Source organism: Tauraco erythrolophus, chromosome 4, assembly GCF_009769465.1.
Source record: "Tauraco erythrolophus isolate bTauEry1 chromosome 4, bTauEry1.pri, whole genome shotgun sequence".
NCBI classification, from domain to species: Eukaryota; Metazoa; Chordata; class Aves; order Musophagiformes; family Musophagidae; genus Tauraco; species Tauraco erythrolophus.
This window is the reverse complement of record NC_141468.1, coordinates 78,074,283-78,086,319: the sequence shown is the minus strand read 5'-3', so window position 1 is coordinate 78,086,319 and position 12,037 is coordinate 78,074,283. Positions and strand designations below refer to the sequence as shown.

Below are 12,037 nucleotides of genomic sequence, written 5' to 3'. Positions count from 1 at the left end.
CTCCTCAGCTGCCTTCTTGGGAGCTCAAAGGATGATTCATCCTCTGCTTTCAAGCCTTTGAAGGAAGTAATGAAGTGGTATTGATGCAGTTGAATAGGCGGATGGGTGTTATGTGAAAGGAGCGGTGACAGGTGACAGGTCTGTCGTAGGTGCAGACGCTTCTGCAGCAGCAGCGTCTCGCTCATTGTCCCTCTGCGGTGTTGCTTGAGAGCGTCCTCTTGGTGAACAGCCATGAGGCTTTAAATACAACATGGAGATGTGAAGACTGAGATTTGTTTTCAGGGTGGTGCTGGTAAACTTCCTGCAGCTTGGTGGTAGAGATAATTCTGCACGTTCTGGCTCCATTGTTGTAACTGGGTCTAAGGTGAATTTAAGAAAAATATTTTGATCAAACAGGCTTTCCTTTCTGTTTTATCCAAAGGGAAAAATCTGTTACAAGCCTGATCTGTTGTTCTCATTACTGGGGGAGTTTCTGAACGGGACCTAAATGCATAATTATTTGCACATCCTTATCTGTGCGACACAGTGTTTTCCAGGTCAGTATCTCGGGTTTCAGACTCGCATGTCACGATGTGCAGTCTTAAATCCACATATGCAGAAGCGTTTGATCATAGAGATGTCAATATGATGAATGGCATTTCTCTCGAGATTGTTTTGGACATCACAGTGGAATCGGCCGCTGAGGACCAGCATTCGCTCGGCTTATGGCAAGCTCTTGAGCTGCTGTTGGAAGGAGGATGAAGTGCAGGATTGTTTGACCAGTCATCTGTCACAAGGCTGTAATACCTGGGGAGGGTGGAGAGGAGACACTGATTACCTGCAAGGCCTGCTGAGGATGAGGCTTCCACATAAACTCCTTGGAGGTAGAGAGGACATCTTGTAGCTCAGCGTGGTGATTGCAATGGAGTCCCACCAGATCTCCAGAGAGCTGAGTGCCTCCTTTGGTGGAGGAGGCTATCCCTCAGTTGCCTGCATGCTATACAGTGGTATATGTTTATCTCCTTGCTTTCAAAAGTGCTAAAGCAGGACCTGGAGTTCAAGGCTGCCTCCTGCAAGGATCCACCATGATGCTGTCTCCATCTGAAATCTGTTTCCATTTTCTTCAGCTTCTTGTGGTGCTTAAAACTCCCCCTTCCTTCCCCACTCTTCCAAGGAATTTTACAAAGAAATCAATAGCTGTCTAGTTATGACAGCAAAATGAAAAAGGCTGTAACGTCTCCATAGCTACCTGAAAAGTGCTTGTAAAATGCCGGTGGAAGAGAGTGCCCTACAATTATCCCATGCATTCCTTGCGTGTGGACTGAAAATTGTTTGCATTAATTAAGTAATCGCTGCACACTTGTCCAGTGAGAAATGTTTGCTTACTGCAATAAATTTTTGTTCCTTTAACCCTGTGAAGCTGAAAAAAAAGAATTTGTTTTACGTAGAAAACTAACTGACCTGAACTCTCGGTAGATCAACTGATTGTACATGTACCAGCTTAATCCCACTTGTTTTTTTTCTGATGTTTCATGTAGCATCTGAAAAGAGACAGCTTGTGGCAAATTAGCCAGAGTGAGCCTACAAAAAGATTGAATTCTTCCTGTTTGAACAGTTCCCAGCATGCAAGCACTTGCTGCTTGGTTTGTACATCGCCTGTATCTTGGGTTAGCCTGCCAGAGCTGCTGTGATTGAGGTGAAAGCAAATAACCTCCAACTGGAAATGTTGCTTTTGATGTAAATGATAATTTATTCATTCATCAGTAAAAAATATCACAGAAATACGATGAACAAAAAGTGTGGTTGGTGTGTGTTTGAGTTTCTTGCAACAAGCGTCTTGCCCCGCTGTGTTTCCGTGAAGAAACGTGCGTATGATGTGCTGTCCTGCGCTGTCCTGAAATGTCACTTTGCTCCTGGTGAAACCCAGCGCTGGTGTGAAAGTGCAGTTGTCAAAACACGTGTGAGGTCTGTGCCTCACGCTGCTCCCTTTGCTCTGGGGCATGGCATAGCACTAACAGGCTGCAGCGTTGGGTCTGCCGCGTTTAGACAAGGCTGCTCTGACTGTCGGGCAGCTGTAAGTGCGGAAGAAGTGGAAACAAGATGTTTCTGTGGGGACTTGCCTTGGTGTGCTGATGCATTGCAGTGCCTCTTGCGGAGGAGAGGGACTGAAGGGGCAGGGAAATTACATACATGTGGCAATAATTTAGGATTGGCTGCCTGGTCGATTAGGACAGTGCATCCAGCTGGACCGCTGATGCTAAATTGGAATTTGGCTGTGATGTTGTAGTTAATTCCTCTTCTTACTGAATGTGCTATATCATCTTTCTATGGCTGCGGCAATTAGGGCCTGGCTTTACTGTTGCACGTGGTGAGGAACAACGTTTCCCTTCCTTAGATCCAGCTGTGTTCATATAGCTCCCGCAGAGAGTGCATTTAGGAGCAGAACTGGGGCTGTCTCTGCTTTTCTGTGTTAAAAGGAAGAAATGAGACCCCACTGTCTTTCCCGTGAGCCGTGTTGGGTTTGCTGTCCCTTTTGCCCCAAGACATCAGGCTGTTTGTGGGCAAGATGTTACTTGCCATAAGTGGACCGAGAAAACACAACGCAGTAAACGAAATACCTGCTAGAGGCAATGAAAATCCCGCTTTTGCTTTTAGTGAGACCTCAACTTTGTGTTGTCCCACTTGCCATGTTTTTCTGGAAAGACAGGTTAAGAGGGATGGAGATGCAGTGATGACCCCAGTGAAGGTGCCTTTGCTGTTGTCCCCTTTGTCTGGGTGAGATGTTAGGGAGACAGTGAAGGGAGGAGGACATCCTGATACTGACCCCTGCGTGGAAGGGGTGGTGGGATCTCTGCTGCCAAAGTCTTGGAGCCTGGAAGTGAAAGGCAAGGAAACAGGTCCCACAGAGGGCCTGGGGTGGACTGGGCTGGGCTAGTAGGGGTAGGGGCGAGCTTGCTGGGTGGTGGGAGCTCCTGCGAAGCCAGCTGTGGCAGAACAGGTGACCCTGTGGGCACCAAGAGTTAGAAATCACAGGGTGAAGGATACAACAACAGCACAGTCCAAAATACTGTCACTTGAGATAAATATAACAGAAGATGACCCTTTCAGGCTGTGAAGTTTTGGGTCAGGTGTGCTCAGCTAGCTGGCTGCTTCTCGCCGTCCCTGGTGTTGCAGCCATCTGTTTTCCAGCCTACGTCGCCGTGCCGCTGCCTGGATGGATGCAGCGTCCCCTGACCTGTTGGCTGCTCTGAGAGCGGTGGAGAGGAAGAGTGGCCTCAGCAGCCGAAGCGTATGTGACCCTCGGGGGCCTCCATGGGCCTCACTGGAGGATGTTCTCCTTATGTGCATTGCCACCTGCCGTGGTGTCTGTCCTCCGAGCCCACGTCCCTGCCCTCTGTGCCGCAGCCCGCCGTCTCCCATGGGCCTGTAGGAAATTCAGAGCACTGTAATTTATGTGGTGTCCTTTCTTTAATCCTTCCTGTCTATCTTGCGCTGTAAAGCTTTGAGGCAGAGACTTTGCTTTCCATATCTAAAGCCTCATGCCTGGATCTAGTTGATGTTTATACAGAAGTGCAAGGGCAGCCAGAGGTTCTCCGGGATCTGATAGGAACCATACGTGAAATTAATCCAAATTAAACTGTTATGCGCTCTGCGATAAACAGGAGGTTACAGCACAGACTCAACATGTTGCATAGCTTGGAGACTATGAAGAATGGAAAGTGAATCCTCCCCAAAAAGTTGGCTCCACGAAGTTTTGAGACAAACCAGTACTCCAGGATCACTGTGTAGGTGCTTGCAAGAATTGAGGCAGATTTATGGGAGAGGGTTGCGGGTATAGGGAGGCAGAGGAGTGCCAGGGACAAAGTAAAGTGGCTGAACATGGACCTGCTGAGGGCGAATCTGTGGTTGTGGACCCATGCACTCCTTCCTACGGAGGAGGGAGAGGTCAGTGGGCAAACTGGAGCCGGTTCGCCTACGTGATGGGATTTTTGCAGGCCATTTCGGTATGCCTGCTTCCTCCTCGTGCTCCACAGTGACAGAGCGTGCGGCAGGGATGTGGAAAGCGAGGGAAAATGATCTGGTCAGGGCAGTCTTTGAGTGTGCAGGAGTCAGGCCTGTTCTTGGTGCAGAGCCTCTTGTTGGGGTCGGAGAACGCTGGAGGTTGGGAGCCAAACTGTCAACGGAGAGCTTGGCACTTCCCATGACAGCAGGAAAAAGTGTTTCTGGGGCTGGCTCTGGCCCTCGTCCCCTTTTCTCAGCACTGGGGTGAGGATATGGTGGACTTCCCAGCAGTGATGGCTTTAAGGACAACCTCAGAGGCTGCGATGATTTTCCCTGGATGGAGTCTGCCCCTGTGGGCATGGGGCTTTGCTGGCTTGTGTCTTTGGAGTGCGCACGTTTCTCCCAGTGAGGGTTTTGGGCCTTGTGAAGAACAAAAAGGATACAAAAACAAGGGCAAGTGTAGAGTCTTGCATCTGGGTAAGAACAACCCCATGTACCAGTACAAGTTGGAGACTGAACTGTTGGGGAGCAGCACAGAGGAAAGGGACCTGGGGGTCCTGGTGGACAGCAGGATGACCATGAACCAGCAATGTGCCCTTGTGGCCAAGAAGGCCAATGGCATCCTGGGATGTATTAGAAGGGGTGTGGTTAGTAGGTGGAGAGAGGTTCTCCTCCCCCTCTACTCTGCCCTGGTGAGGCCGCATCTGGAATATTGTGTCCAGTTCTGGGCCCCTCAGTTCAAGAAGGACAAGGAACTGCTTGAGAGAGTCCAGTGCAGGGCCACAAAGATGATGAAGGGAGTGGAGCATCTCCCTTCTGAGGAAAGGCTGAGGGAGCTGGGTCTCTTTAGCTTGGAGAAGAGGAGACTGAAGGGGGACCTCATTCATGTTTATAAATATGTAAAGGGTGGCTGTCATGAGCATGGAGCCAGGCTCTTCTCAGTGGCATCCCATGATAGGACAAGGGGAAATGGTTATAAGCTGGAACATAGGAGGTTCGGCTTAAACATGAGGAAGAACTTCTTCCCAGTAAGGGTAACAGAACACTGGAACAGGCTGCCCAGAGAAGTTGTGGAGTTTCCTTCTCTGGAGATGTTCCAAACCCACCTGGATGTGTTCTTGTGTGATCTGATCTAGGTGGTCCTGCTGCGGCAGGGGGATTGGACTAGATGATCCTTTGAGGTCCCTTCCAATCCCTAACATTCTGTGAATCTGTGAAAAATGTGCATGCTCTGGAAGATGTGCTGGTGTCAAAGAGGAGTGGAGGCAAGAGATGGACCGGTGTAGTTTTACCATCTGGTTTAGGCTGGGCTTGAACAGTCAGAGCACTGTGGTGCTCCGGAGGGTTTTGCTACACTACTTGCCACTTGCGAGGCTGGGAGTGGAAAGGGATGGATGGCACCTAGGAATTCTAAACCACAGGTCAGCACAGGAACGCAGCGGTGTTCCTCGATGGGAAAGCAGCACCCACACAGTGTGGCTGCCTCTCCTGCCCGCGCGGAGATCGTATTGGCCTGGTGGATGTAAGCAGGCTTGCAGCCTTTCTGCAGAGCTGTGATGGCCGAGGAGAGGCAGTTTCCCAGTGAAATGCTGATTGTTAGCTGTGATCCTGTGTGCTAATAGTGCCTGTGTTGGAGAAAAGGAGCAATTCTGTGTTACAGCGTTTCACTTGTGCATGTTGATTTTAATGAAGCACACTGCTTAGGAATAAAGGGTGAAGGAAATGCTGCTGGTGGGGAGGAAGGAACTTTCTAACCGTGCACTTGGTCTCTGCTTCCTATGGGCCCTTTGCTCGGCGTTGGGATCATATTAACTACCTGTGTTTGGGTTTCCAGAGAAGAGGCTTCCTCTCAAGATTTCCTATTGTAGTTCACATCTGTGAAGTTGAATGCAGATGCTGTCTGTCAGACTGTGAAGATTCATGTCCAGCTGTGTACGTACGGAGGGCGAGAGATGTTATTTTGGCATCTGCAAAGACAACTTGCTAAAAATAGGCTGAAGCCCATGAACCTGGGAGCAAAAGTAGTTGTCCCAAAAGTCTTCCTTGATGCTTCTTTCTTTTTCACCTTTGAGGAATATTTGTTTGGAATATGGTCCGTGTCTCAGTGTTTGCACAAAAAAAAAAGCTGGTTGTGCTCCTGCTGGAGCTGCTGCTGGCTGGCTGGGGCCAGGATAAGCTCTGTTTCTGACCCTACCACTCATTCCCTCTGAGGCTGGGGTACGTTGCATCCCTCATTTTCGCTGCTTTCCTGCTATCAGGCCTTTTGTCTGTCTTCGTACTTTTGGATCTTGAGCTCCTCTGAGACAGGGCTGCCCGACGGCGCAGCGTACGAGGGCAGACCGTGCAGCTGAGCAGGAGTGACGCTTTTCAGGGAGGCACAGGCGATCGAGTGGCATGTGGAGAGGTCAGTATGTCGAAGTGAGAGCTTTCCTGTGGTTTGGGCAGCTGCCTCTGGACATGTTTTATGTATTTCTGCCCCTCTACTCTGCTCTTGTGAGACCCCACCTGGAACACTGTATTCAGCTCTGGAGTCCCCAACACAAGGACATGGAGCTGCTGGAGTGAGTCCAGAGGAGGGCCATGAAGATGATCTGAGGGCTGGAACACCTCTCCTCTGAAGACAGGCTGAGAGAGTTGGGGCTGTTCAGCCTGGAGAAGAGAAGGCTCTGGGGTGATATTATTGCAGTCTTCCAGTACCTAAAGGGGGCCTACAGGAAAGCTGGAGAGGGACTTTTTACAAGGGCGTGTAGTGATAGGACAAGGGGCAATGGGTTTAAACTGAAAGAGGAGAGATTTAGATTAGATATAAGGAAGAAATTCTTCACTCTGAGGGTGGTGAGGCACTGGAACGGGTTGCCAGAGAAGTTGCGGATGCTCCATCCCTGGAAGCATTCAAGGCCAGGTTGGATGAGGCTTTGAGCAACCTGGTGTAGTGGAGGGTTTCCCTGCCCATGGCAGGGGGGTTGGAACTAGATGATCTTTGAGGTCCCTTCCAACTCTAACCATTCTATGATTCTATGACTTGGTAGGGGAAATTGCTCACATGCACATCACAGGCTTTGTCCCCAGACTGCTTTGTTGTTTCAAGTCCTCTCCTTACCTTGATGCTGTCTTCTTTTCTCTGCATCTCTTCGTCTTGTCCCTCTCGTGTGCATCCTCTGAGGTGACCTGTATTGAGGAGTCTCTGCCAAGACCCCATGCAGGTTTTGGGAGTGGAACCACCAGGCCCCCTCCTTCAGAAGGCTGGGGCCTCCGGCAGCGCAGAGCTGGCTTCATTTTAGAAAAACAGAATAAAGCAGATCAGTATTAACTTGCCTTCACAGAGTTGATCCTGGCTGTGGCTCAGTTGGATTACGTTAGCTGGTACCCAGAGACTTCCAGATCTTAAGCCTATGGAACAACTTAGCCTGCGAACAGAGCGAGCGGTTGCTTGGCTGTGCTTTTGTCATTGTTTTCTGTTCATTGACTGCATCGCTGGAATAGTGCGGGGTGGTGTTAAATTTCTGGACGAGGCTTTGAACAAGATCTTCTGTCAAAACGCTTGATAAATCACCTACTGTAATGCAGAATGCTAGTCTGTCTTTTTGCAAATTAGATTGTTGGAGAGCTCTTATGATTATTAAAAGATTATTTGTGTTAATTTAGTTTCCTGTGAAAGACACAAGCTGCATGAGTCAAAGAAACAATGCAGACACTTAATCCCCATAAAAGCAAAATTCCCCTGTCTGTGCGTATGCAACACTTAAAGGTTTCCAATGGCATCGTGTGCAGAGAGGAAGTATAAAAATATACATAAAACCCTAATACTTTAAAATTGGTCAGTTTTGAAGAAAGCATTTAGTTGTTGGGGAACTGAGTAATTAAAACCAGTCGAAACAAGAATGGAGAAAGCATTGATTTAATATCTTCTCGGGGTGATGGGAGGCGGGAGATTTTTTCCCCCCCATTGTATTTTAAATGAGTTTAAAACTGTATTCCAGACAGCTCGTGAACAGTCAGGATTCAGTGGTGATTTTGTGAGCAGAAGGGCCATTATTTGGGCTCTCTGGCTGGGTTCCAACGCCAGGGGTCCTGAGTCAGGGTGCCATGCCTCCTTCCTCTAGGCAAGCCTAACTGTCACCTCCCTCTCCTATTCTGCAGGGACCCGCAACTTCACCTCCTTTCTGCCTGCTGACGTCCTTCCAAACTGAGTTAAGCTCGTAGCAGTCTTGCCCGTATGTACCGAGCTCGATACCGGCTCCTGCTAGCGATGAAGGGCTTGAGTGCCTGAAATACTGGATGGTGCTCTTGCTGCCCCTCCCCTGGTGAGTAGCCAAAGAGAAGAGCTTGTGGACAGAGGTGGTCCCGGCTGTGTATCCCGGCAGAGTTGACCCCTCTCAAATGAGTCAAGCTCAAGCGATCTTGGCAATCCTTTGAAGGAAGGATCCTGCTCTCGATAGTAGTATCTATGCTTGCAGGATGCCAAGGGGTCTAAATGCTCTCCTGTGTTTATATGTAGCACTAAACTTTAGAAATATTTATATAGATTATATGCGTATTTATTTTTATACAACACATATATATAAAAAAAGTTCAGTTGCTTTCTGAATTTGTCCGCAGGGTACAAGGGTGGTGTTCCTGTATGGGTGGCAGAGGGAAAATAGCAGGGAAGACTTGGAGGGCTGAGGGATCTCTGAGTGTTGCCCGCTTGCACTGGTGTTTAGGTGTTGCTTAAATGTGCTTAATAAAACTTTTGCCTGTGTTTACTGCCAACTGAAGTTAAAAGTGCCATGCTCCAATTAAAGGTGCAGATGGGAGGTGAAGTTAGGGGCAACGCTTGAGTTAATTTTTCAGTGTAGACAAACTCTCTGCTAATTAGTCCTTTTATCTGAGTCCTGCAGCAGTTTAGCATTCTCGTTCTGTCATTTTCTTTCCCGATGCCCTGCCCTCCTGCTGCAATGCTGTTCAAAGTCCGTTGTGCCTCAGAAGTGGCTGCCTGTCAATAATGCATCAAGTGATGTTCCTCGGGCTGTGTGTGCCTTGTAAAAAGTATTGTGTGTATAGCTGCTTGTATCCTTTCCAAACGCTTTTTCTAGCAAGAAGCATGCTCATACAGCGTGGTTCGTCGTGAACTGAATTTACTGCTTAGTAATATCGCTCGTAAGAAAGGCCCAGCCTGCCTGAAGCTGGGAGCGAGGACAGCATGTGCGCGTTGTCTCGTCGGTGTTCTCATCACTGTGTGTCATGAGAGCGCTTTTCTGTCCCCCATTGCTGCTGCAGGCTCCGCTCCGAAGAAGTCCTACATGAAGCCTGCTCCCGGGTATGGGTTGGAGCGGGTGCCTTCGCAGGACCGCTCCGCACATCGGCAGTCCTCCGCTCCGGCTCTCGCAGTGTCTTTCGGTTCTTCTCTCTGCCCCGGTGTAATGCGTTCCTGAGTGGAGCGCTCTGCGCGAGCAGCGTGGGTGTACCGAGCTCTTCCAAGGCGCTGACCTTCCTCCTGTTCCCAAAATGAATGCTGCAGGTCACAGGAAGTACAGCTGCATCGCTTGGAGTCTCCTAAATTCTTTAAAAGGATCTCTTGGGAATAAAAGCTCTTATTACTCTTTTTATTTTTTTTTTAATTATTGTTTTTTCTCCTTCTGTCTGCTAATAATCTTGGCTTCTTGTTCACTGTTTTCTCCCTTTTTAAAAAGACTAGGGAAATAATGGTTTCTTTGTTTTTCCCTTCTGAACTGAGTTTGCTATAGTATCTGTAGGGCAAATAAGTGTCCTTTTTGCTTCTTCCTGGCATTAAGAATATCCTGCATCTGAGAGAAATTATAAAGTAACAAAAATTATAGTTTGACCTTTATTAGTTAGGAAAATAGTGATGTAATGAAACGGCTACTGGGAGGATCAGTGAGACAAATCGTACAGGCCTTTACTTGTCATTTTTCTAGCTCTGTTTTCCAGAAAGCCCTGCACTTTGCCAGAATGAGTTCCTAGTCATCACAGCTATAATGCCATATGGGACTTTAAGTTTGCATTGACGTAGGTGCTCGCCCGGATGATCAGCCCTATCAAATTTAGACCAAGCAAAGCCAGAGAGACGACTGGTGAGAAGTTGCGGCAGAGCTCCCTGCTTGCCCCTTCCAGCCTGGAGCAATCCTGCCCCACTAGACCTGATGGCCACCTGTGGGAGCTGCTTGCCAGCTGTGTCTGCCTGCAGCACAGCCTTTCTCCCTCCCTGGCCAAGCAGGCTGGAGCTGGAGCAGAAGAGCGGCAGGACAGCCGTGCGGCAAGGAGAGTCTCTCCTTCCAGCCCAGGTTAGGGGCAGCCTCCTCGGGGAGGGTTCGCAGGTGGCTGCACGGCCCCTCTCTCTTCCTTCTTCCCTTTTCCCACCCCACCCTGCCCCTTCAGACCATCTGGGGGCTAACTGCATGTGCTTGGAGGAGTGAATGGCTCCAGGTCCTGAATCAGTGGGTACACGTACGTCTGGATTGTTCTCCCTCAGGGTTCGTGACTAGACTGCGTCTTCACAACCCCAACTATAAAGGATCTGTGACTGACATGAAAGGACTCAGAAAACATTCAGAATTGGTTGAGCCCTACCCTGGCATCTTCTCCCTCTGCTTTCATGATGTGCAAGTACAAGCATCAGGACTTTGGCTCTCTGGGACTAATCCAGCCTTGGCTCGAGGAGATGGATATTTGGGCGATGTTCCATTAAGTCAGTGCTACAACCCTGTAAAAAGCGCCCTTTGAATCAAAACCAGCTTTTTTATGTTTAGACAGAGAAAGCACTTGGTGTTAGCATGAGTTAGCAGGCTCTCCTGTTGATCTCGTTCTATGCTCTCTTACTTTCTTGACTGTACAATGCCATTGTTTTGGCTCTTTGCTTTGCATAGTTCCCGTATGGGAAATCCCAGCTGCAATTCTCAAACTGCTGCAAATCTGATGGAAAACATTATTGTAAAGCACTCTACTTAAGCAAGGAGTTGAGGAGACTTGTAGGGGCTCACTGACCCTTTGAAAAGGCACTGAGGATGGATTATGCGAAGTTCAGCCTTCAAAACTGTTTTCTGAACCCTCGTGTATTTGTTTGGTTGGTTTTGTTTGTACTAACAAAGCTTTTTTTTAACTCTATATCAGCATCCTTGTATGGATGCTCAAAGATTACCTGTGCATTTATTAGAGCTGACTTTACAGTGATGGATTTGCATAGTCTTAACAACGTTACAACGTGCAATTTTAATTGAAAGTAGGTAGAGCCTTTGGATAGGAAGTCAAAACCTTAATTGCTAGTACAGTACAATTAAGTTTCTGAGTACCTAGCTAGTAATTACACAAAACTCACTGCAGTATGGAAATACTGTTGGGAAACGTGGAGGTATGTAGAAGAAGATTTTTGCAAATACTGACTGTCTGAATTGTTGTATTCTTTAAAAGCAATTTTCTCCCTTTTGTCTGAAATAGTACTATTTTTGTTGTTCAGAGTTTGTAACTACAGCCTATTCCTTTGCTTGAGGTGAATGGTTTTAAACAGCTAAAGCAACAAGGTTCATGTGTAGTGAGGTGCTGCAAGCCAGTGATTCGTTTTCCCTTCCTTGGTGAGCGTTTACAGAAATTTTGAGGGCTCTGCAAGGGCTTGGACTCAGCCAGCAGCAAAATAATCTGTTGTGAACACTCCTGAATTACAGGGAAGGCTGGATACAAATCTGTATTCTCCATTTTCAACTCACTTGTAGGGAGCGATAGTCAGTACAGGACAGTGATTATTTCAGCAGTGACCTTTTCGGCATCCGGAATATTTATTGTCCAACAAAATGTTGAAAAAGCTATAGTGAGATTGGCCTTTAAAGTTTGGATTGCGTGCACAGGACCGTAGTGATAGAGTAACAGCTCTGGGTTTAGACTGTCTTTTCTCGCTTTTCCTGAGGGAACCCTGAGACAATATGGTGAAGAGATGTGCTGGAGCCCTTGGATGAGTTGGCAGCAGAGTCCCAAACTTGAAGCCAGAAGCCTGTGGTTTGCCAGACCCCACTGCAGTGTAATGACCAGACAGCATTGCTGTGACTCCGGGGGCGAAGTGAGCCAG

General features: G+C 48.1%; 1 protein-coding gene across 1 annotated transcript in view; it reads left to right on the top strand.

The window, feature by feature from the left end:
- The window catches only part of FGFR1OP2 (FGFR1 oncogene partner 2), a 357,712-nt gene that overhangs the window by 242,302 nt on the left and 103,373 nt on the right, over window positions 1-12,037 (top strand). The gene's annotated exons all lie outside the window — the stretch shown is intronic.